Below are 25,893 nucleotides of genomic sequence, written 5' to 3'. Positions count from 1 at the left end.
AAGGTACCCCGCTTAGAAGTATCAACCACTTCGATGCCTTTGGCCATGCACAACAACGAAGATTAGGATGAATTAGTAAAGAAGCTGCAAAGCCATCTCAACAAGGCAACTAAGGAGAAAAAGGTCATGCTTGGGGATCTCGAAGAAGAAAAGATTGCATTTACAGCCTACAAGGTGGAGCAAGCAAGAGTTATGACCATCATAAATAAGGAAGTAATCGCAATAAAAGAGACCTTAAAGGCAAGGGAGAGAGAAGAGAGTCTAAAGGAGTTTTATGATGAAGAAAGAGAGAACTGCATCTCCTTCGAGAATATGTATGCCTTCAACTCCTGGGAGAATAAATGACTAGAGCTAGAAATAAAGGAGTTGAAGAGGCAAAGAGAAGAGGCAAGGACAGAGCTACATGTAGTAGTAAGAAACCAAATAGATGAGTAGGCTATGAAGAAGGTGATGGAGCTGCACAACCAACTCTCCACGAGCAAGCCATATTGAGGGACCAGGTGGAACATAAAAACTAGTAGCAAGAGCAAATACACACACTATGGCGAGAGCAAGACCAGGTGATTGCCACCTTAGCCCGATACCAAAATCAAGGGCTAGATTAGATAAAGGAAAAAGCAAAGGAATGAGCTAAGAATGAAAACAGAATCAAAGACTTGGCTTACAAGTTGGCCCATTCCAAGAGTGAATGCCTCCTAGCGGAAAGCAAGGCCACAGATGTCGAGACAGGAATGATGGAGCAACAACGCACATGCTTGAGCATAGTATTGAATATCATGCAGACGAGAGGAGAAGAGACATTGGAGCAACTAAGAAGAAAACTATAACTAACAAGGAGGGCATTGCAATATAGACTCCATGCCAAGGCACCCAAGTCTAGTACCAGCTTGGGAGTAGAGGAGCAATGCGCTCACCTAATCTCAACTGGCTTAACCACACAAGAACTCTCCTTGCTATAGGGCTTGGGGAGCCTGAATAGCAAATGTAGCCACCTCAATAGGAGCCACTAGAGCATGTCTAGGAAGAAGGGCTAGACCACCAAGAGGAAGGACTAGTGCAAGAACCAAGTCCCCCTCTATAGCCACAAGTACAGCTAGAAGAGGAACAGGAAGAAGCAGAGCCACTTGAACGGATGGTGGACATGAGGCACAAGCACAAAGAGTATGTGGAACATGCCCATAGGAAGTTTCAAGCTAAGACATCGCAAGTTCCACAAGTGGCCATCCCTCAAAGCGAGGAGTGTGCTCCTGTTAACTGGGGCCAAGAACTTGCAGTGTGTGGGAGCAATGGAAAAACCGCGACCACCCCTTCGAGTTCTCCTTCACCTTCCCTCACACATTTGATGGATATTATCTCCTAGGGTGGTGGAGGATGTCACTAAAATTTCAGCAAGGCTAGGAAGGAGATGGCTAGAAGAATAGATTAGGCACCCCATAAGGTGGCAATAGGAACTTGCAAACTACTCGAAAGATAAGGTGATGGAGGTACCTCAGAGAGTGGAGGGATATGAGGCATAGCCTAGGTGGCACAAGAACATCTGGGACTCTAGCTTAGAGGCTTGGATTACTTTATATAGCACTCTACCCCATCAATGGGATGATCCTATCTACATGCCCTACCCAAGAAGGTTTGGAGTTGATTTCAACTAGAAGGTGCATGGTAGATATGACTTTCGTTTGATCTACAATGTAAATGCCTCAATCTGTGAAGAAATCTTGATCTTTATCAAAAGGGACCTCCGTCCATCTACAGCAAGTTTTCTCAAAGACTTCTCCTCATGCCCCGACCATGCCTTCATCACCACATGTAATTGCCTCTACCTATTGCAAATATTACTAAAACAAAAACCTATTTCACAAAGACCTACTGTAGAGGAACAGTGGTTGTTGCCCCTCTTTTTTTATCTCAATGTATGGATAGATAGTTGCGCAATGGTGCATCTCATGATGAGACCCACTCTCTTGCCAGCATTTTAGATTATATGAGTGAGAGTAGATTCATTGGGCGTAATCACCTACTTTTATTATCCACCCCACTCAATGTAAGAGCCCACTTAAAGGGGTATCTACTACTACAGAGCAGGGTATTCCTAAGTAGAGCCCTCAAGCCACCATGCAACCTAGCCCTTGCTCATCAATGGGATGCTTCTTAATGTGCTCCCCTTATATATATTTTTTTAAAAATAAAGAAAATGAAAAAAATAAGAAGGAAAGAAGTGGAAAGAATAGAAATACCACAATGAAATTACCCCATTTGTACTCTATGAGTGTCACAAGCATTGCACCTAGGGACCACCCTAACCCCTTCACCCACTTCACATACTTAGAGCACATTAAGGCAAGACACACCTAGGGGGCTCCCGCTAGACCAGTCTCCCTAAATTACACCCACAACACCTCCCCTTATACATGAATTGGATTCTCAAGTGTGGAACAACACCACGGGCCCAACTACCAGTTCCATCGGCATAGACACCATGCACTGCATAGTGAGGTAAACATACCCCCTGGTGGTGCATTTTCGTTTCCTTTTCAGATACATTCAAAAACCCACGATCAACCAGCAACATCGGAGGCCCCCATTACCCACTCAATCTACCATCGGCCTCTGCAACCTCTCGTCCATATTTGTTATGCTTCTTCTCCATAGCCAACCTCCCCAATGCCCCATCATTGACCCACATGGCAACCCTTCCACTGCCCAAGACCTCACCAACAAGTGCCATGGGACTGGCACCCAGCTAGGAGGGGGGTAATGTTACACCAAATTTGGAAGTTCAAGACAGAAAAGCCCCAAAAAAATAGAAATTGAAGATAGCCCCAAAGCAAGAAAATCAGAAGAGAAAGGTAAGCTTTTAAAAATGCAAGAAAATCCTCAAATGTAAAGGAAAGCACACAATAATAAGTGCACCAAATATTCTAGCAAGGAAAGCATTGGGCACATTGTAATTCATTTTGTAAAAGAGTGCTAGGCTCCCTCCTATGCAATTTGTAAATGCAGACGGGAATGGGTGAAGGAATTGTGTAAATAGGAAGGAATAAGTAAAGAGGACCTAGGCTAAAATGGCCGGTCATGTAAAAAAGGGATGGGCACCCAAGGAAGAGTAAGGCAAGTATAAAAAGGTAAAAAGTGAATGAAAAAGCTCATTCTTGTGTGTGACAAAAACTAGCTCTCTTCTTCTTCTTCTTGCTCTTGCTTGTGCTCGTGCTTGTGCTTGAGAGAGGGAGTGTAAGGGAGTGAGAGAGTGAGTATTTGAGGGTGAGGGACCGGGGTGGAGAAGCTCTCTATCTTCTTCTCTTGTCTCATGCGTAGATGAATCTTGGAGCTTGGAGCTTGAGGATCAAGCTTGCACCTTGGATTGTGGAGCTGCTAGAGAGCTTGTGGGAGGAGGCAACTCGATCGAGCATGAAGGTAAGCTTACTACATATGTGTGAGAGTGTGCACAGCTATGTGAGAGGTAGCCATTACAGTTGGCCTAAAACACTTGGAACGCTCAAAATGATAAGCGGTCCGTGGGCCTTGGCAATTGAGCAAGAAGCTCCCACATGGACCTTCCAAGCAATTAGAGACACCTTGGAGTTCTTCACAAGACAATACAAGTTCTAAATATAAATTCAAGTTCAATGGTGTAGACCATTAGAAAAAGAGCTAAATGTTGTTTGTTGCCTTATAAAAGTTGTATGCATCTCACTATTGCAATTAAAGAATAGTTGAGAACTTGTTCTTGCTCATTGACATTATTATGGAGAAAAATTTGGCCAAAAATTTTTACACTTTCTAATATCATTTCACAACTTAAAAATGATCTAAATTATATTTTCAAAAAGATGTCATTTCATTATATGAGTTATAAAAATGTCATATATATATATATATATATATATATATAGAGAGAGAGAGAGAGAAGTACCAAATGCATTTTTACACTTGGGGTATTTATCTCAAAAACATACAATAGATGTTCCAATGTAGTAGTAGTAAAATATGAAAATAATACTACTCTTCATCTTTCTTTTACTCTTCGAATTTTTCTTTTTGGGTCTTGTTTGGATCAAAGACTTCTTCCACCATTTTCTTAAAGATGAATGATTTCTTTCCAGTTGGTTCTTTTGTTAGTTTTTTGAAAATTTGGAACTATACATTTTGGCCTAGACATGTATTCTAGAAAAAGAATTTATGATAATAACTTCCCTCCCAACTATATCAATATAAATGTAAGCTTTAATGTCCCTTACAAAGGAAAATAATAGTCCATAAATCATTAAAAATGCAAAACCAAGATTATTATAGACTTCGAGGCTATACTCACCTTTCAACATAAGGAAAGTTAATGATAAAATCTTTTATTGCCCCCTGTAAACAACATATAACTAATAGTTTCCACTTTTTGAAAGGATTTTCACTCCTAGATCATTTGGACAAGCTAAGATTTATGTCCTTAACAACCCTTATGAATGCTACCCTTGGATAAGAAATTTTGTACATGTAACACTCTAAATTAGCTTTTATAATCTTTATATGAAGTTAAATTAACTAATAATTTCACTTAGCCTCTTTTGATAAGCTCCCCAAAAGTATATTCCTCTAAGTCATGGAAAATTTGGAATAACATAAAATCAAGCACAATATCATACTCTTGGGCTAACTTGGGCACTCAAGGGATCAATTGATGCTTTGGGATTGAGGCCTTCTTCCATTTCCTATGGGTTTAGGGGTTGAGGGCTCCTTCCTTTTTCCTGCAACTATGGATATGTGGGGCTTAGAGACTTTTGGAACATCAATAAATGAAGTGTAACTCTTGGAATGTAAATTATCATCCATAGTGTTTCCCAAAAGCAACCACTTCAACACAATGAAACAATGTGATGTAGGGAGTCGTGAGCTAACGAGGGCTTTACATTGCATTATATGGTCTTGGAGGCACAAACTCACAAGCAATGAAACAACACAATGTGAGGCAGTCATGAGCTTACAGGGGGGCCTATAATGAGGGCTTTACGTTGCATTATATGGTCTTGGAGGCACCAAATCACAAGCAATGAAACAACACAATGTAAGGGGGTCATGAGCTTATAGGGGCCCTATAACGAGGGCTTTGCATCACATTATGGTCTTGTGGAGGCACAAAATCACAAGCAATGAAACGTCATGATGTAAGGGGGTCATGAGCTTACAGCAGCCCTATATTGTGTTGTATGGTCTCTAAAGGCACAAAAGCACAAACCACAAACAACGAGATATAGGGAGGTCGTGGATTGATGATGGGCAAATATCATGCTATATGATTGTCCACTTATATAGCAATATTTAAAGTGTATTATTTTTTTAAAATACCAAACTTGTTATGAAAATTAAGTTTCTTTTCAAAATATTACATGACTTTGGGATCCCATGGGAAAACTTTTGGAATTTTTGAGCTATTTTATTATTTTTGAAAATGTCTCTTGTGTTATGAGACCAAAAGTATAAGAATGACAAAGCAATATTATTTAAGGGTCCCCTCATGTCACATCATCCCTATATCACTTTTTTTAAGAATTTTTATATTTTTATGGTTTTTACATTTTTTACTTCAAAATATAGTAATAATATTTAAAAATAGAAAATAGTTCAAAAAAATCTAGGAAAGTTTTCACATAGCTCCACATCATGTAGTGTTTTTTAATGAAAAAATCTAAGTTTTATGAGGTTTGGTAGTTTAGAACAAATAATTAATATGTTATTTATCTATTCTAGCTAACCCTTTTGTAATGCTTATATGGTATTTTTTCATCTTATAATTAGTAGAGTTCAAGAACCTAGCAGGACCTCTTATCCAAGTCAATTCCAATGATTTTTTTTATATACCAATTGAAAGCTCATTTATATATAAGAAAAAATTTACAAGAACAAGTCGATCCTTTTTGCTTGAGAGATTTGGATTTTCTAACTTTGGGTGAGAACAAAGTGATTATGTACAACTCAAAGATATCAAATGACACAACAATTTGTTTGGATTAAGTATGCTTGAAGGTGATGAAAACCAATATGTGATATTAGGTTGCGTGAAACTACAAAGTTGTGTCTACCATTACATTTGTAGTTTTGTTACATATACAAATTTTCCCAATTAGAGATAGTAGAGAGTAATGAGTGGTAGCTCTTCCAATGGCAATGCTCTTGGACATTACTTGTCTAATATTGATGAAAATTTTTTCCATGTATTATATAGCAACTTCTCAAGAGAGACAGCTTGGCCTATGTTATATATAAAAGCCCTTAGCCTCTTTGGCTACTTAGGAGAAAACTTAATGCTAATGAAGTCTTGCTTATCCACAACATCTGTACTTTTTGTAGCTCATCTCTATGTCTTGTGCTCTAGAAGAATGGTGTAGATGCTTTTTCCGTGCCTTGGCTAGTATAAGTTTCAAAGGGCTCTTGCTCTTTTACAATATAAGATATATGAATATGAAGGCTTTGCTACACATAAAAACACAATTTAGTGTATATAAACTCTATTCATGTTTTAAAAAGTATATTTATGTATCCAAAATTTTGACTCTCCTAATATCCATCCAATATTGTAAAAAAATTTGTCTTCAAAGATAGCTTTTTTTCTTTTCCATAAGGAATTAATAATCCAATATGAGACTAAAAGCAAGGATTGGTGGTAGAAAAGGAGTGTCCTTAACACTATATTGGATTGGCAGTTTGTGTGTGTAAAACCAACTGTTTTTTAAAGAAGGCCTAAAGGTAAAATAGAGAGGACAAAAAGAATTAAATATTGTAAGGATTGGAAAGGTGACTTCTTTTTAAAAATTTCATAACAAAAGGATGGGACCTCAATGATGTGGATAGAGGGTGAGGGGAGTTGCAGTGCTTGACATGTTTTTCACATGCTTGGTCTCTGTAGTTATTATACACCATAGACATCTGTAGCTATTGGGTAGAAAGGAAGTGCGAGAAACAAAGCAAGGAAAAGAATCATTATATGAGAACTCAACTATGAAGAACTACATCACGGAGGAATATATGCTTAGCTATGGCTCAGTGTTGGTGTAGGTAGACTAAAGGCCTTACAATAAATGAACAACAAGAAACTCTTGAGCACCTCATGCATCATCAAACATTCACTAAGTTGAGAAATTCAGATGTTGAAACGAGTCTTGTCTTCAACATTTGTAACACACTGGACTAAGCTCAAGGTACCCCACTCACAGCAAGCAAGCTTTTTGTCAAGAGAACCTAGAATTGCTACTATCTTGGGTGTTCATTAAAGGAATATAGTGAAAGCAAGTACTTGGTTGGATATGAAAGATGAGGAGAGAGTGTTTCCACTTAATGCTTGTTAGAGACAATTGGCTTGAAATAGTAGTATCACATGTGAAACTAGAGATTTGGTCTGTGTCTTTTGGACATCGGAGACAAGAGTTTCACCTAACAAAAAGGATATATGTAAGCAAATAATTGAGGGAAAATGTGTTATCAAAAAATCCATACATTTTCTCGATGAATCTTAGGTAATGTGTTATTCTTGTGATCTTTGATTGCCTAGATTTTGATTTGGAATGATGTTTGTGAGTGCATTCTAGAGTAGTAGGAAAGCCTTTGGACTAGTACCAAATCTGTTGATGTAGATTGTGTTATCAAAAAATCCATACATCTTCTCAATGAATCTCAAGTAACATGCTATTCTTGTGATCTTTGATTAACTGGATTTTGATTTGGAATTATGTTTGTGAGTGCATTCTAAAATAGTAGGAAAGCCTTTGGACCAATACCAAATCTGCTACTACTGTAGATTAGTACTCTATACATCATTGGATTAACAAAGCTTGTATCTTATCATATATAGGCCACTTGCTCCATATGTCATCAAAGAAACTAGGTACATGCTACCCAAGCCATTCTAGAGTACCAATCAGGATATAATGATGCTTAGTAGTCATTCCATATAGTGCCAAAATCTCAAGAGTGCACCTTGGCTTTTCTCTTAAATAGAAGGACTTTGCAGGTATCAAGTATCCCCTTTCTAGAACCAAACCCTATGTTTCATTCAAATTTGCTAGTTTTCCATATAGTAGAGGTTTTTGTACAATTGTTGTTAGGTTTCTCTCGGCACCTTGTGTAGTACCTAAGCATGAAACTGAGCACCAAATTTGAAGCTCAATCAAATAACAATAGTGGTCATATACAGTACCAAAAGTAGCAACTTTGGTAACAAAGTATATGTGCAATACTAGATTTGGTACTTATTTGTGGTTCTATATATCAAAATTGGTACTACAATAGATTTGGTGATTAATTGTACCCTACATAGTATCCAAGCATGCATTATGCTTCAAATACAAAGTAGATTTGAATAGCAAGAGTAACATACAATACCAAAAGTACCTTACCAAGTACCAAAGTGAATGTGTAGTAGCCAAGTTGGTACTTTTTTGAGTTGCACTAGTTCTATAAAGTACCAAAGTTGGTACTGCAAAACAGATTTGGTGCTGCACTGTACCTTGTATAGTACCCAAGCATGTGCATCAAACATGAAGCTAAATTGAATAGTAGGACTAACAAATAGTACCAAAAGTATCTTCATTGATATCAAATTGTATGCACAGTAGCCAATTTGGTGCTTTTTTGTGTTGCATTGGTTCTATATAGTACCAACATTAGTACTACAATAATATTTTCTCCTTGCCTTGAATTGAATTTGGTATTCTATAATACCAAATGGGTACTCTATCCTAGTTTGGTACTCTATAGTACTAGTTTGGTGAGGAGCATCACTTTGGCAAAAACAATACAAAAATCTAGTACTCTATGAATAGTAATAGATTCCCACCAAATTTTGGTACTATTTTGAAATCATGGGTTTTCATAAAAATATTTGGGCTATTTTGTTGTGAAAGTGTGAGCTCTAAGTTGGACTATTTTCATTTGATAGGTTGAGCTCTACCAAAGATTCAAAAGCACTTATCCTAGAATGATGCTATCACTTAGATCCTTTGAGACACTAAAGCCATTCTTTGTTCAGAAGTTGAAAGAGGGGTATATATGTTGTTGTGTATATCATGCCATGACGATATATTTCAAAGAGGCTTTCAATCAGATGCACCAAAACAAGTTTGGGCATCACCAAAAATATCATCTATATGTATGCTTCATTTATTGTGCAAGGAATGACTTAGGTTAGTGTTCTACAAACCAGGCAGTATGTGAGCACATAAGTATTTTGTGGGGATCCATGTTGTGCCCAGAGCCTATTGATTGTGAATATTATGCAAAATAATGCTTGCTTGGAAATTGCCATGAATGTGGTGTAAGCAAGTTGTCATTTTGCTTAGACAAGATTGCAACAGAAAATAGGGAGGTGACTACGAAGGCCTTTAAGAATGTGGGAACTAGACAAATTGGTGATAACATAAGTGAGAACAAGAGAAAGGATCTGGATGTGGAAAGAATATAAAGTGCCACTTCAATTTGTCTCTTTTCATATCATCTCAAAAGTTTCATCAAGCATAACTTTGTCTTTAGGTTGCAGGTCCAATAATTCAAAGATTGCTTCATTAGGTTTCCTAGCAATGTTCTTGTGTCTATTTTTGATTTTGCAGAGAATTAATCATTTAAAATGAAAAAGGAGATTCAATCCATGCATTGGTGGTCAACCTAGGTAACCATTGAAGGGGATGCAACGGCAATGGAGAAGGAGAAGAGGAAGATGCGGGAGAGAAGAGCACACACAATGTAGGTGCTGTCCAACTAAACTGATAGCCTTATTGCACTATCATATTATATATGAATAAAGAATGGGCGGTCACAGTGTACATGGGCAGGCCCAGAGGCCTTTTACCCCAACAACCTCCCACTAAAAGGACAATGTGATTGGGGAGTGAAAACAAAGAAAATTAAAAAAAAGACAAGGTGAGGAATCATGACATCTCACCCAATGCCCAATCGAAAAGTGAGCTGTGCAAGAAGTGTCGAGAACCTTTGCAGAAGAAGAGTCAAGCATCCCCAAGTCCATGACATCCAAGAGATAAGCAATCCCGTAGCTCTATACAATGGAGCAATCCAAGAATGCTTCTCATGAAGCAAGCACAACTCATCAATGCATGGCTGTAGAGCATCAGAGTCACACATAGCATCAGCATGGTGCATACAAGACTGTGGATAGCAGTCAAACTCTCCAGAGTCAATCACTGAAAGAGAGCCAACATCCCAAACACTCGTCCAACAGGGTCTCAAGACTACATGTGGCCTCGGCGAAGCGGAAGACTAACATATGGCTGGTTGTCCAGCGTGCAAAACTACAAGAAAATGACTCTCATGAGCCTGGAAGGGGTCTAGCAATTGACCACCAACATCTTGACCCTAACTGCTATGCATAACTACGTCATCTAGGCCAATAAATGCCTCATTTTCAACATAAATAGCTTGTTGTAATGGCACAATAGCTAATGTAAAATTAGCCATAAAGCATAGTGAACGCTCATCAAGAGGCCTGAGAGGTGTTTGCACCTCATAGAAGACAGCATGATGTCTGTGTATGACCTACTGGGCATCCAAATCCCATAATTTTTATGCCTTAAAGTCACCATATCCATAACCAAGGAGGATACATCTATGTGACATAGGCTCATGTGGCATACGTACAAATGCCTGGTAGCCAAACATCCTCAAGTAATCATAGGAGGGATGCATGCCACTCCATGCCTCATGGGGTATAATACAATCCAAGGTCAAGCACGACATCCTGTTAACCAAATAGACTGCCATTATAAGGGCCTCAACCCAAAAGCCATAAGACAACCCAGCTATGGTAGGCATAGAAACAACCTTTGCCTGTAAGGTTAGGAACATGCCATGTGCAATCCCATAATACTGTGGGCACAAAAAATCAATGCCATACTGCTGACAAGAGGTTCGAAGGCTAGAAGAGAGAGCATGACTCTCATAATCCATCTGCAATCCCCTAGGCCTGCTACAACCAGAATCCATAAACCTGTCAAGCATAACTACAGCATCCTCAATCTGCACCAAGGGAAAAGCCCAAATACGATGGGTAGCATGATCAACAAAGGTCACAAAGTACGACGCTCCACCAAGTGACTGGGAAGGCATAGGTCCATATACTGCACAATGGACAAGATCTAGAGAAGCATGCCTCATACAATCACCATAAGCCAAGGGGGCTCTGCAAGGACCAAGAGTATAATCAGGGCAAACATCAAGATCTGTAAGTGACATATGAGGCAGCAATGAGTTTGAATGAGACAAGATCTCCATCTCTCTGTGGTGCATATGGCCTAAGTGATAATGCCATAACAATGCATGTGGTATCCGGATAACTGCAACCATAGAATCTCCCACATGAGAGACATGCACTGGGTAATGAGAACCAACTCTAGAACCTTTGGCCAGAACCAAGCAACCACGACAGATCTTCCATGACCTATCCTGAAGAGAAACAGAGTAACCTGCATCATGCAACTGACTGATAGAAATCAAGCCCTTACTGAGCATGGGAACATGTAAAACAACCCTAATCATAAGAGAAGTCCCATTAGGAAAAGCTAGGTGTATGTCCCCTATACCAAGAATAGCATAAGTCTGCTCAAGGCCCAAAGAAATGCATCCATCAAACTCCCTGTAAGTAGAGAACCATGCCCTATGTGGAGTAACATGACAAGATGCCATAGAATCCAATAGCCAATAAGAGACGTAGGTTGTATCACTAAGCAAGAATGTTGTAGGGAAACTAGATGATAGGAGTACATGCTCAACTGCATCCTCATGGGTAACAACATGTACCTCACCACTAATAACAGTGGTAACACACACTACATCTCCTGTATCTCTGACTCTCTGCTCATGTCAAGTCCGTCGTCTCTATCTCTATTGCTCTCTAATCCGTCAAAAACATTTTCTTTTAGCATGCGCAAGCTTTCCACAATGGAAGCATACAACATCTGTAACTAAACAACATGTAGAAGACGACAAGGAATCCAAGTCATCATGAATAGGGCTATCCATAGCATCCACAGAGCTCAAGGAGTCGAGAGTTGTCCCAACATAGGGAACCTGCTCATCAAGACAACTGTTAGTAGAAGCACAAGTGGTAGAAGCATGCTACTACAAGTACTCTTCCATCCTCACTGGAGAGGGAAGCACCAAAGCATCAACTAGGGATGCAGAAGCTCCCACATGAAAAAGACTCGTATCTAAGTGCATGACATAACCAACCACAATATTGTAAAGGCCAAGACATCTATCAAAAGAGCATATGGTATTCAGCCATGAAATCAGCCCATAACCATAATGGCAAACATGACTCTGTAGTACATCAAACCACATAGTAACATCCAAGTCAATGCAAGACCAGTAAGTGGCTTAAGATCTTGCAATTGTCAAGCTCCAAGAGAAGCCCAAGTATTTGTACAACAACATCCAAATAATTGGCTCTATAAAGTATATGATAGTAGACAAAGTGCATAGCCGGGTAAGCATCAAGAGCAACTGCTCTCTAACCTGTATGGGCAAAAGCAACCCAACTAGCATAGAAGCTAGGCAACACAGAAGCAACAAAGCCATAACTGCTAAACCCAAGCACTATCAAGAAGTCCATTGATCAAGGAGTAACGCTCAAAGAACCAAGCATCAATGAGCAATGAAATCTCAATAACCAACTACCAAGACAATGGAGCAAGCACTGCTCAAACATGTATCTGCATCCAAGTAAATCCAAGATCCATAATTGGGGCATTAAGGACCAAATAGCATCCAAGATGCATAAGTGATAAGCCAACCAAATGCAAATTGCTCCACAAAATTCTCTAATGCAAGTCGATTCAAGCCCAAACATCTGCCATACTGCAATCGAACCCAAAAGCATCCACATCAGACATCGGTCCCGTAATGGGTAGCACGGGGCATAAACCTTGTCAAGTGAAATGCCAGCTGCAAAGAAAATGACAGTGAACCAAGAATTGAGCTCTATTCTTTGCTCATGAAGCATCCGGGAGCATAAACATCAAAGTGGCATCATCCAAATACATCAGCATATCATCCCGAGTAGTCGAGAGCACCCATAGACCATAGGCATAACCAAACTGGAGGTAAAATAACTTGTCAACCAAGGTAGCAGAAATGCCAACCAACAATGAAGTGTCTGCATCCCAATCAAGGCTCAAAAGCTCTCAAATAGCATATCCGTGCATAAACCATGATGACCAAGAATCAATACATCCAATAGGACACCTGAATGTCAACAAAGAGCATTATGCATAAGCCATCCCTGATAAAACCTTGTTTCCTGAACAATGTACAGCAGTAAATCCCTACATAAATTGAGCTATGGAAGCTCAAACCAAGTCCCAAAGCATCTCAAAACATTGGGCAAGCATCCCCAAATCATTTCATCAAATACCAAGCCTCGAGAGCATCACATAAGCTAAGAGCATGACATTTTCTTGTTATAAATCAACTCAAATCTATTAGAGAAAATTTTGTGATCAGAATTTGTCATATTTGACATCACCATTCCATTCGGAGCATGCCAAAACCCCAAGTTAGACTCTTATCTTGCCTAAATCGACAGGTTTCGGATGCCCGAGATATGAAAAAAAATGGGATTTTTGAGCTAGATTTTGAAACAGGTGCAAAAAAATGTGGGTTGCTACTGTTGGGCTTGCTAGTTATGCTGAGGATAAGGGGAAAAATGGGGGCATACAAGCTTCCCAATGAAACCAAGGAACAACTACAAAGAGCCTATGAGGATCGGGAAGAGGCGAGAGATGAAGTCTTACCTTGGGGGGAAGAAGCCATGGCTGGCATTGAAGCTCCAAGCTCTAGGTCTTCAATCCGGGCTGAAGTAGTACCGGGCCAAGTTCCACGATAAAGCTCTGATACCAGTTGAAGGGGATGCAATGGCAGTGGAGAAGGAGAAGAGGAAGATGTGGGAGAGAAGAGCACACACAATGTAGGTGATGTCCAACTGAATTGACAGCCTTATTGCACTATCATATTATATATGAATAAAGAATGGGTGGTCACAGTGTACATGGGCAGGCCCAAAGAACTTTTACCCCAACAACCATATTGGTGCACATCTCTTATGTGAGAAACTCAATAGGTGTTGTTGTGTGAGAAGACACTAAATTTTTACATATCAAATGACAAGCTCCATGGTGCATTGTTTGTTCAACATTGTTTTATGCTTCATGACAAGTGACTAAAACAAAAAGGGCATCATTTGCAATATCATTGGTTATGGTCAGACGATGGCGTTGTTTCTCAATTTAAGGCATGCCGACCTTTCTATTTTGTGGCAAGGTACTATCAACCTAATCGGCTTGCATATAATGCATAACTTCTCTACCTCAAGACATGGAAAAGGAGAGGATGATGGTGCAGTTGCTATCATAAAGAGAACCCTCACTCATGAGGAGCTAAAACTAGATGGTTGGCCTATTCTTAATGCAACATTTCAGCCCACAAGAGAAGTACATAGATGCAACACTTAGAAAGTTTTCTAGTTGCTTTCAAGGGATGATGTGTAGCACAACCTATTGTGGGACTGTCATCATATTACAGGCTCCCACTTATGTTGAAGGATACTCAACAAACAACCCATGTGCTATGTGTTGTGGAATGCTCTTGTGCTTTTGTGGTCTATGTGTGAATGGGTAGTGGAGAAAATGCAAGAATAGATAACACAGAAGAATTGAAATCTGTCTCCATTGTGCCATTGATAGAGAAAGTACAAGCAAATAGCACTTGCAACAAAGAGGATGTGGAGGACAATGAATGTTTGCCATACCAATGAGTCAGGATCATAACATGGCAATTTATGAAGGAGACCTGATGTATTGTGCTCCATGTTGTCCATCAAGGACACAATTGTAGTCAAGGCACAGAAATAATGCATCAAACAACAAGAGCACAGAAGGACCTTTGGCATAACAAAATTGTTAGAGGTGGAAAATCAGTTGAGGGCTTGTACTATGGCCAGGTTGAATGCAAAATTGATACATATATCCTATTAGATCATACCCCTCCACAGTGATGATCTACTCCCATCATGTCCAAGCCATATGCTTCCCCATGGAGACTATCCTTGGAATCCATAACCAATTTATATTATCCACTAAGGTATATGAGAACATATACAATAGTATGCCACATGATGATGAAAGTGACCAAGATGCAAACATAAAAACCTTGACCCATTTACCATACTTACAAATGGCCAAATACCTACTTCCCCCAAGTAGAATCTCACTTTGTAAAATTCTTGTATTTTAGTCTTTTTCAACCAAATTTCATATGTTATAGTACCAAACTGGACAGAATTACATATGTCCAACATACCAGCTACCATTTGCACATGGTGCTTTATATTGTACCAAATTTGGTACAAACAATGTCTAAATTGGTGCACAACAGTACCAAATTTGGTGCAAAATAGTGTTCTTAAATTGTTATTGAAACTACAACCAGGGATAGAGATACAGATGCTAAGCATTGTACTACTTAGCATATATACGAGTTGTATAACACTATCAAAATTTCTACACTACAATACCAACTTTGCTATATTATAGTACCAAAATGGACAAAGATACAGATTTCCAACATAATAGCTACTATTTTCATACGTAGGAGCATGTACATCAATTCAGCACAGTATGAGATTCATATATAGCTGTTGTTATTAACACAGTACCAAAATTAATACCACATACTACAAAAATTGGGCAAAGTAAAATAACCAGTATAGATATTAACTTGAAGGTAAACATTGCACAGATACCAATGTACACCATAGGCAAAGTAACAAAAAATGATAGGTAAAATTGCATTAATCTATATATTGCCAAGGCTATAGAACTCTAGTTACATTGATCATTGGATGGCAAGGGGGTCAAATTTGTAGGCATATCCCTCTAGCAATATGAAATGGTCAACCACAAATGAGAAGATGTCATCCTCTATATCAAACAAGGGGCTCCTTTGGGAGTAAGAGATTGCCAACAAATCTTTTATCCAGCCACACAATCACAAGTAGATAACATCCATAAGGTAGAAGGGTTTAATCAGGTCATAATACATGGGATCATATGATCTTATACGAAGGCATGACTCATAGTCTTTCTTTAATGATTTGTATCTAGAATCATCAACGAGAATTGTATTGGTAGCATTGAACTGAGGACACTTTCTTTAGAAAAATCAAAAAAATAGGCTTATTACCATAGTGTACTTTATGTTTTACACATGCTGGAGACTCTTAGCCGAAACCTTGCAATCATTCTAGGAGAACATGTTTATAAATGTGAAGGAAAAGGTTCATTTATAGTAAAATACATGCACATAGTCCATTATTAAAAGCTAAGCATGATAATACCTAAAGTAGTCCTCTCATTTTCATCAGTCGTCAAGGAAAGCACATATTCATGATCGTGCGTAGATTAGTCTTTGTGCAGCATGACCACAACATCATGCATGTCTTTTTCCTTAGCTATAGGGTAAACTCTTCCACATCAAGTTTTAGAACACAATAGGCCCACCAAGTTACTTTCACACCCTGGGGTCTGTACCCTATCTAGGAATGGCAACTCCCTAACATTTTTTGAATATTTTTTATAACCCTTTAATAACACATTGTTAATGTCAAGTATTATAAGCTAGTTAGAACCAGCTTGCACATCCTTAAAGAGAAGTGTGTCCAAGGGTCACTCCTTTAGCCACAAAGGCTGCCTTGTGTTAACCTCATCATAAGAAGAAAGTAGCAAAAGTGGAAAAGCGCAAGTTGGAACCTAAAAGAGGTGACCTAGAAGGAATAAGACACGATGGAAAAAGCAAGAGGGGAAACGTTTGAAATTGCAAGGGCGGCCTCAAAAATCAAGTCAAAAGAAAAAGAGCATTTTTAAATGCAAGGCACCTCTAAAACTATTGTAAAACAGTGTTAGGCTCCCTCCTATGCAAAATTGTAAAAGGTAGGCGGGCATAGGTAAAGAGAGAAGGAAAATAGAAGAAAATGGAAAAGAGGACCTTGCCACAATGGCCGGTCATGTAAAAAAGGAATGACAGCCCGAAAGGGATTTAGGGTTATGTATAAAAGCCAAAAAGTGAATAGAGAAGATCATTCTTTGGTGTGTGGCAAAAGTGGACTCTTCTTCTCCTCTTCTCTCTTCTCTTTTCTTGCTTGTGTGTGCTTTTGAGAGAGGGAGTGTGAGGGAGTGAGGGAGTGAGTGTGTGAGGGTGAGGGATCTTGGAGGTGAAGCTCTCCACCATCTATTCTTCTCTTCTCTCATCTCACACCATGTGGCTCTGGAGGATGGAGCTTGGAGGTGGAGGCTTGAGGATGCTTGAGCTTGGATCACAAATCATAGAGCTACTGGTGTGCTTGAGATAGGAGGCAACTCATTTGAGCATTGAGGTAAGCTCACTACACCCCGGCAAGATCAATGGATAGGTGAGAGATAGTCTTAGGTGCTCACTTGAAACGGTTGAACAATAAGCGGTCTGTGGGTCTTGTGTGGCGGTTGAGCGTGAGCCCAGTCTACATTTTGGTTTCGTTGCCAAAACCATGGATTCAAGCTTAAGTGCTTGCATGCCTCACACTTGAGCATTGAAGTAAGGGTTTATCCCCGAACCGGAGCTTGAGATAGATAGGAGGTTTTGGGCCTTTAATCCTTGAAGCAAGTAAGTATTTTTTGTTTTTGATTATTAATCAAGTAGGAGAAATCATCTCAGTACTTTACTTTTGATTTTTGTTGCATTTAGAGTAGGTAGGATCGAGAAATCGAATTGGAAAGCTTTAGGGTTGTTGATGTAAAACATGCCCAAACAGGGCACAGATCAAGAAAAAAAGGGAAAAAAGAGTGCTTGAATGGATTTATGTCACTAAGAGAGTGATTGGAGAGGTCAAGCCTCTTGGGGAAGGGTTTATAACCCAAGAGGCCAAGGGAGAGCTCATTTGCAACTGTAGCATTGTGTGTGTGTGTGTGTGTGTGTGTGTGAGAGAGAGAGAGACCCGTTGCCTGTGTTGGATCGATCACTTCACCCAAGAATTTTTTGTGCATTGTAGGTACACACAACTCTTCTCCTCTATATCTATAGCTTTGATCTAGAGGTGTATGCTACATCTAGTAACCGAAATCGTGTGATTGGATCGATTTATTGTTGTATCTATCGGAAAAATCCTACCGCGTTCATCCCATCCGAGTGACGGTGATTCTAGGCCGAACCCTAGAATTGGCCCTCGGCCCTTGTGTGTTTGGCCATTTGACCCACTACCATTCGAATGTTCACCACTCATCCCAACCCCACTCAGACATAGCTGACATTCGGCATGCGTCCGAATCAACCATTCGGACCAACTTGACATTCGATCCACCTGACTCATCCCTCAGTCGTTCAACCATTTGGCACTCAGACAACCACATTTGGACGGTCTGAATTTGGCATTGACATTCAGACCGGTTGCATTCATCCCTTTCTCATTCGGCCCTTGTCTGTTAAAAGGGGGCGAATCAGACATTCGGCCCCTATAATTCTGACCTGCTGGGTTGAATTTTGATTTTTCCAAATTTTTAACTTGAAGATCTTGACTTATCTAGACCACTGCCATGCGAACCCTCGAAGGCCATACAAACACTTAAAACACCACACGGACTTAGAAGCGACTCTAGCCGACCAACTAATAGTCCAAGCCACTAGTAGCACTAGACTAAGTCATCCCCAAATAGATCTCGATCGAGCTAAACAATGTAGCACATACCCTAGGACCAGTGAGAATGGCCAGAAACAGAACTTATAGCCTATCAGGCCAAATCCATAAACAAGGGTGTGAGAGCTGCATAATCACTTTATCTTCGCACTCGTACTGTTTTCCAACACTTGTACACCTAAGAAAAGTTGAAAACTTGATTACGCACAGTGCACGGAAGAGAGTACACGCATACACACACTGAGTGACTGTAAATTGACGATTGTTTGTAAATTAACAAGGAATGCACTCAGATGTAACCCTAGAAGGAACCCATGAGTAGTAGGAGAAGACCCTGAAATATAGTCCAATGACCAAAACCCCAAGCGTACGACGAAGTGGAAGACGCAACAAAGAAGTCAGATGCAGCAAGGACAAGCACCATTGGAGGAGTGGATCTACCCGATCTAATCAATCTCATCAACAACCTGGTGGAGAGAGACTACTGATATGGCAGAGACAAGCACTAACCACGGATGTGACAAAGAGCTTGACCTAGGCAGTTTCCTGACAGAAATCTAGTGGCTAGTCGCCAATTATGATCTACGGACCCGGACAGACCACCACGGTAGGACGTCCAAGGATATCATAGTAGACCTTGAAGAGGAGAGGAGACTAGTGCGGGAAGCTTTGCAGTGCAGGTATAATGAACTACAATTAGGAGTAGCAAGCCATGAACTTGCAACAGAGCATAGAAATGAGTGGGATTCAATGAATGCTAGCCCTAGAGCAAGCAAAAATAGGACTGGCCCTAATGCAGTCAAGGAAAGAGTGCTAGAAGGAGATCTTATGCTAAGTGAGCTTCTCATGAAGTGACTACTAGACAACACTTTCTCCGAGCAAAGCATCGTTGCAATGGCAACCTCATTGCTTGCAGGATTAGGTGTAAACTAGGGCTCCAAGAGCCAATCTAAAATCCCTATAGTTGTGAAGCAGCTAGATAAATACCAGCTAGACAATGATCCCTACAGCTTTATAGAACAATTTGAGCACGTTTGTGAAGCCAATGGCCTCACCGATCTCGCTCAGTGATGAAAAGCTTTTGGCCTATGCTTAGGCGATAAGGAAAGGACTTGGTACACCAGCCTAGATGATGTCACAAAGTGCAATGACTTCAATAACCTCAAGAATCTCTTCATTAAGAGATTCTCGGAGGCTGGATACTCAAATAACCTGATCATATGACTCATGAACATAAAACAAAGAGATAATAAAGACATCACAGATTATGTGACCCATTTGAGGAGTCTCTTTAAGAGAATCCCGATGAATGAATGACCCACGAAGAGAGTAGTCTCCACAGTCTTCATCAATGGGATACGAAGTGAGGAACTCTACAAGGCCTTAATAGGCAATTCAAGCTTGGAGGGAGACGTGCTAGCTAGGGTCTTTGAAGAGGCCATCAGAGTGGATGACTAGCTCAAGGAGAGAAGCTCCAGGAGCTTAAGTTGAGAAGAGCCTAACCGTAGAAACTCTGAGAGAACCTCAACATCAAGTGAAAGTTCAGGCCCAAGTACTCAAGACAAAGGAAAAGGCACTAACCCAAGTCAGGGAGCTAGTGGAGAAGAAGATGGAGCTAGCCAAAATACAAGAGATGATGAGACGACCAACACGCCCACACGTTCAATGTGTGTATTGTGGTGGGAACCACTTACTAGTTGAGTGTCAAGACCCTAGGTCTCGACCTTGCACAAATTGCAAGTCCGTTGAAAGCATTGCTTCAAGACGGTGGTTCAAAGGAGTGTTCAAGCCATGGCAAAACTTGAATACTTGCTGCGCAATATCCATAGGCGGTGCGTATTTTAGTAGGGTTACAAACTTTGAGTAGTAAGCTTCCAGGGTTAATTCTAGCTACTTGACCTTGAAGAATTCATTCATCTTCAAAGTCTGGTATGTCGACGGAAGGTATCGTCTACATATAACACTTTCAGCTGAACCCAAGTGACAGCGGCTTCAAAAATACCTTGATCTTTGCACCATTACTTCCACCATATCCGAGTCTGGCCACCTAGCTTAAGTTGGCTATCATAGCTTGATTCATGGAGGTAGTTCCTAAAGCAAAGAAATAGTCATCCATCGACTCAATCCATATCTCCGCTTCTGCTGTAACATTTATCCCTTCTCCATCAAACTCGGGTGCCTTAATTTTCTTGAGAAGGAATTTTTTCTCTTGCATGTCAGCATTCATGGGTGCAGAAGGTGCCTGGCAATCAAGCCATATGTAATGTGCCCGCCCCTTGAATTGCGGGACACGTCTTAGCAGCCCATCGAGAGATCAATCTAGAAGAAGCTGCCCGGCACTCCCAAGGAATGACACGGTGTTTTCCAACTAGGGTCTCTTGACTCTGCCTCACAACGGAACTTATCTGGCCGTTCCCACTAGGATCGACTTGAAGTCTGGGTTCCTAGCAGTTGAGTCTTCCTAACAACCTTCTAGTGTTGGTCGACAGCCGCTCCACTTTGCGTAGATACAACTGTACCCAAGTAGACTCATACCACACTTGGTTCAAAGAGAATGGGAAACGAGAGGGAGGCATCGCTTGACCTCTCTGCCCATAGGGCATAGTCCCATTCTGGTCCCCTAAAACGATATGAATCAAGGTTTAAACTTATTAGTTCTAAGGTCCTTGTCTAACTAACGTTTGCATCAAATAAATTCCATTGAGGAAAGCTCTCGGCTAACTGAGACCACCCTACCGTAGGATGGACCCGACAATCACTTCCACCACACTTCCCTCAGGGGTTGTTTTAGTTATCTAATTACCTACCACATTATGTTCAACACATAAAAGTAGCTTCCTTAATTAATCCATTAATCACAGGTTCCTTTTTGTGATTTAGGGCACAGACACAAAGAACGATAAAACAAGATCAAACACTTCCTTAACTTATCTTCAGATTAATGTTTGTCTCCCGCCCATACAGGAGAATTAAGTGTCACTTTCTGCCTCTGCAGAAAAATCGGTATGTTGCAAAGAGGTATTTGTATGTAGAATTGGTACATTGCATTAAAAAATCTCCAAAAAAAGTATTGATTGTAAAAAAATGAAAATGAAAGCTCGCAAAAATAAAATCCCCCTTGTTAGGACCATGGTATTCATTCATTCCCTTGTGAGTATCTTCTATTTGGCAGCCTTAGCAGCACTTTCTGTAGCCACACATACACACACACAAAGGAAACATGAGCTTTGATCAAACGACACAATCAATATAAAAAACCAACTTTATGCAAAACATTATCCACATACTCTTTAAAGTAGCTTGCCTAGTGATCCATGCCTTTCCCTCTAGAGGGATAATTTGTTCAAGATTCAAAGGGAGAGATAGACAAAGACATGGAGCTGTAAAAGAGAGTAGTGAGCTCTCATTGTTCTCTTCTTCTCATTATTCCATAATGATTACTTAAGTCTAGTCACACATAATTGAAAATACACTAGGTCACTAATTGACCGTACCACTATTTGTGGTTGAGTCTAACCGACTCAGTTATTACAACACACATGTAGAGTGACAGTTGAGATGACATTTGTCTAGATAAGGTCAGTCATGTTGGTGATACTGATCATGAGCTTGATTCTCAACACTCCCACTCGATCAAGCTAACTACTGTACTCCAAGTAACTCCCTAAAATGCACAAACTTCTCTTTACCAAGTGATTTGGTAAAGATATCTGCTACCTGATCTTCTGTCTTCACATGGAGTAGATCAATCTTTCTAGCAAGTACCATCTCCCTGATAAAATGATAATTAACTTCTATGTGTTTGGATCTAGCATGGTAGATGGGGTTGCTAAACCAGCATCACACTACTGAGATTGTCACAATGCAAGGTGGCCTTCCTGTCTAATTGTATACCCAAGTAATAAAGCAGTTTCACAAGCCAAACTGCTTCACATGCCACTAAGGTTCCACCCCTATATTCTGCCTCTGTACTAGATAAAGCAACGGTTGGCTACTTCTTACTGCTCCAACTAATCATACTATTGCCCAAACTGAAAGCATACCACCAGTTGACCTCCTGTCATAGACACAACTAGTCCAATCAGCATCTGTATAATCCAATCTCCCCCTCACTGACATATCCGTGTTAGTGGATGTAGTAGCATGATTGCAGAGTCGTCTTGTCCAAGGACTAATAGTAGATGAACCATCACCTCCACTCATAGACGTACTAGCTAAAGGATAATTTTCAGCATTAGGGCTGGCTAGTCCATCAGAGACCACCGCATTTGGATTACCATAACATGAGGCAAGCTCATCAAAAACTACATCCCTGCTGATCAAGGTTTCCTGAATGGACAAATCATAGCATTTGTAAGCCTTTCTCTCATGTGCATAGCCAAGAAAAATACTTTTGACAGCTTTCGAGTCTAACTTCTTCCTCTTTTCATCAAGCACATGTATGTAGGCAATGCAACCAAATACTTTTAGGTGACTAATGTTGGCTTGTGCCCATGCAGTTTCTCATAAGAAGTAAAATCATGAACCCCAGTTGTAGGTGTTTGTTTTAGCACATAAACTGCAGTAACCACTGCTTCAGCCCAATAGGCATTTAGAAAATTCTTTTCATTAAGCATTGCCTTGGTAGCATCCATAAGCACCCGATTTTTTCTCTCTACCCCATTGTTCTATTGAGGTGTGTAACTACATGTGAGCTACCTTTTTATGCCATATTTAGCAAGGTGTCTGTCAAACTCTCTGGATACATATTCTCTACCTCCATCAAATCTCAGACATGAGATAAAATAGCCAAGTTCACGAGCACCTCATCCTTGTGCTTCAGAATGTACAGCCATGTGTAGGCTGAAATCATCAATGAAGGATACATAATACTTGGCACCACCAAAAGATGCATTATGGGCAAGATCCCATACATCGAAATGTATCAACTACAAAGGCCAAGAACTGTTTCTAACATGTCTCATGAACAAGAATCTCGCTTGTTTCCCAAAGTGACAAGCAGAGCATACATGTCCAAGATCAGTGTACTTGAACTTTGGCAAGCCAAGTACAACCTCTTTCTACTACATATTTTTTAATTTCTGTACATTAACATGACCAATGCATTTGTGCCAGATTTCTACATCCCGAATTACTCTATTATCATAAGCAAACATGGCTATCTTCAATTTTGGGATAGATGCATCCAAGGTAAACATTTTGGCATCTCTCTTGCCTTTAGCAATCAACTTACAATCATTGCCATATTCTTCAATAAAGGTACATGTAGTACATCATGTAGGCTCTTCTTTTTGCCACCATCAGCAAGCATGAGTAATGGAACCACACCTGTATATCGAATATCATGATGTGTATCATCACCAATACTACATAAAAATCCATGAGACCCTACTACTAACTCATCAAACCATTCTCCATGAGGAGTCATATGATTGGATGCTCCTGAGTCTATGTACCATTTCTCATCTTTGCCTTGCTTAGGCATATTCTTTGATAGATGTTGCATACCAAACAGTCTATCTCCCTAGTCATCCTGGGTACCACAGGAAGATGCATAATGTCCATGTTTTCTGCCTTTTGCCTTCATATTAGCTTACTTTTTACAGAAATCCTTCACAATATGACCATATCTTCCACAATAATGACAGTCTTTATCCCTGTTAGACTGCTCATGCGACTACTAGGAGCCACCTCTGCCTCGAGGTGACCTCCCCCTGCCTCTAAAGGCTCCAGATCCTTGTTTTCCTTGCATATTTGAGCTATGCCAAGCATTTTGCTATTGCTATCCATGTGTGTTTTGAGTGTCTCCTCGACCCCAAAAAGCTCCACGAGCTCTACCACCTCTAGCTTGCTGAGTAGAGTAAAAGACAATGTCTCTGCCACCTTGAGATGTGCTTGAACATGTATAAGCCAAGCTTTACTTCTTCATGTAGCAGCAATGCAAGTAACTCATCCCAATCAAGGGGTTCTGTCCTCATATAAGTGGACGTATCAAATGCCTTATACTCCTTGCCTAACCCATTCAATGTCACTGTAATTATATCATCCTCTGAAACATGAGATCCAATAGTAGCCAGCTTTCCAGCTATGGTCTTTATTTCCATCGTGTATGCTTGAATACTCCCCCCATTCCTAGGCATGTCCATTCCTAGGCATGTTGTTGAACTGCTACTTCAGTTCTATCTTCCTTGCATGCATAACATTACCATACTTCTTCTTGAGTGTATCCCAAGCATCCTTCGGGGAATAGCAACTGGTAATTTGCATAGCCATTGCATCAAAAATGCACAAAGAAAACCAATGCAGTACTTTATTAACTCTTTCTGACCACTGTCGATGAACTCTCCGTTGTTCCTATGTCGAATTTCGTTGAAACAATTCGGGTTCAGCTTCAGCCCCCATACACAAATCCCAATAACCTCTGCCAAGCAAAAAGTTCTGCATCTTGAACTTCCATAGAGCGAAGTTTTTGTTGTCGAGCTTCTCACCGATAATTCGAGTGATGTTATCAATGCCTTGAGCATTTTCCATATTTGCAACTAAGATATTCAATGCTATATGCAATCTATTAGTGCTTGACTCCCTGCAGTTCAGGAATGGACTTTCTGCAATTCTATAGGTACAATTTCCTGACAACCTACTTGCTATAAATTGTATTCCATCAATGAAAAAAAACACAGTCAATTGAGCATAAACCAAGCTCAAATCAATTCAAAACATTCTATGGTAGTGGCAAAACATCCAAGCAACAAACTATGTCCATACAAGCATCAATAGATGCATAGAACTGATGCTGAGATTCACTAGACTTTCCCATAGTTTATAACGAGCAAGCAGCCTGTTATGACCAACAGCATAAACTCTGCAATAATCATGGTATTATGAGCTCAAAAATATCCTTAAACTACCATAGACATGTCCCAGTACATTGGGGATTCAATATGTGGCCAAACAAGCATCAATGTTTGTACTATATGCAAGTAGCACTGCCAAATACTCTTCCCACAACTTGTTTACAGTCAATCCACTACTATAACCAGTAGTATTTCAGCCTAGATCTGAGAATTTAATGCTCATTTACATCCACAAAAATATTGTATTCATGGACCAACATACAAGCATTTACAAGTATCAAATAGGTGTCAAGATACTCTAGAACTTCATGTGTAAACTGTCATATATTC

General features: G+C 40.0%; 1 pseudogene; it reads left to right on the top strand.

Moving 5' to 3' along the window:
• Positions 1–7,130: 7,130 nt before the first annotated feature.
• On the top strand, positions 7,131–14,307 carry LOC148008363 (uncharacterized; annotated as a pseudogene).
• The last annotated feature ends 11,586 nt before the right edge of the window (positions 14,308–25,893 follow it).

The sequence above is a fragment of the Lygodium microphyllum genome, unplaced genomic scaffold (assembly GCF_053477565.2).
Source record: "Lygodium microphyllum isolate KBCC unplaced genomic scaffold, Lygodium_microphyllum_v1.1.10 scaffold_161, whole genome shotgun sequence".
In the NCBI taxonomy this organism is placed as follows: domain Eukaryota; kingdom Viridiplantae; phylum Streptophyta; class Polypodiopsida; order Schizaeales; family Lygodiaceae; genus Lygodium; species Lygodium microphyllum.
The sequence above is the reverse complement of the archived record's forward strand: the minus strand, read 5'-3'. Positions and strand labels throughout refer to the sequence as shown.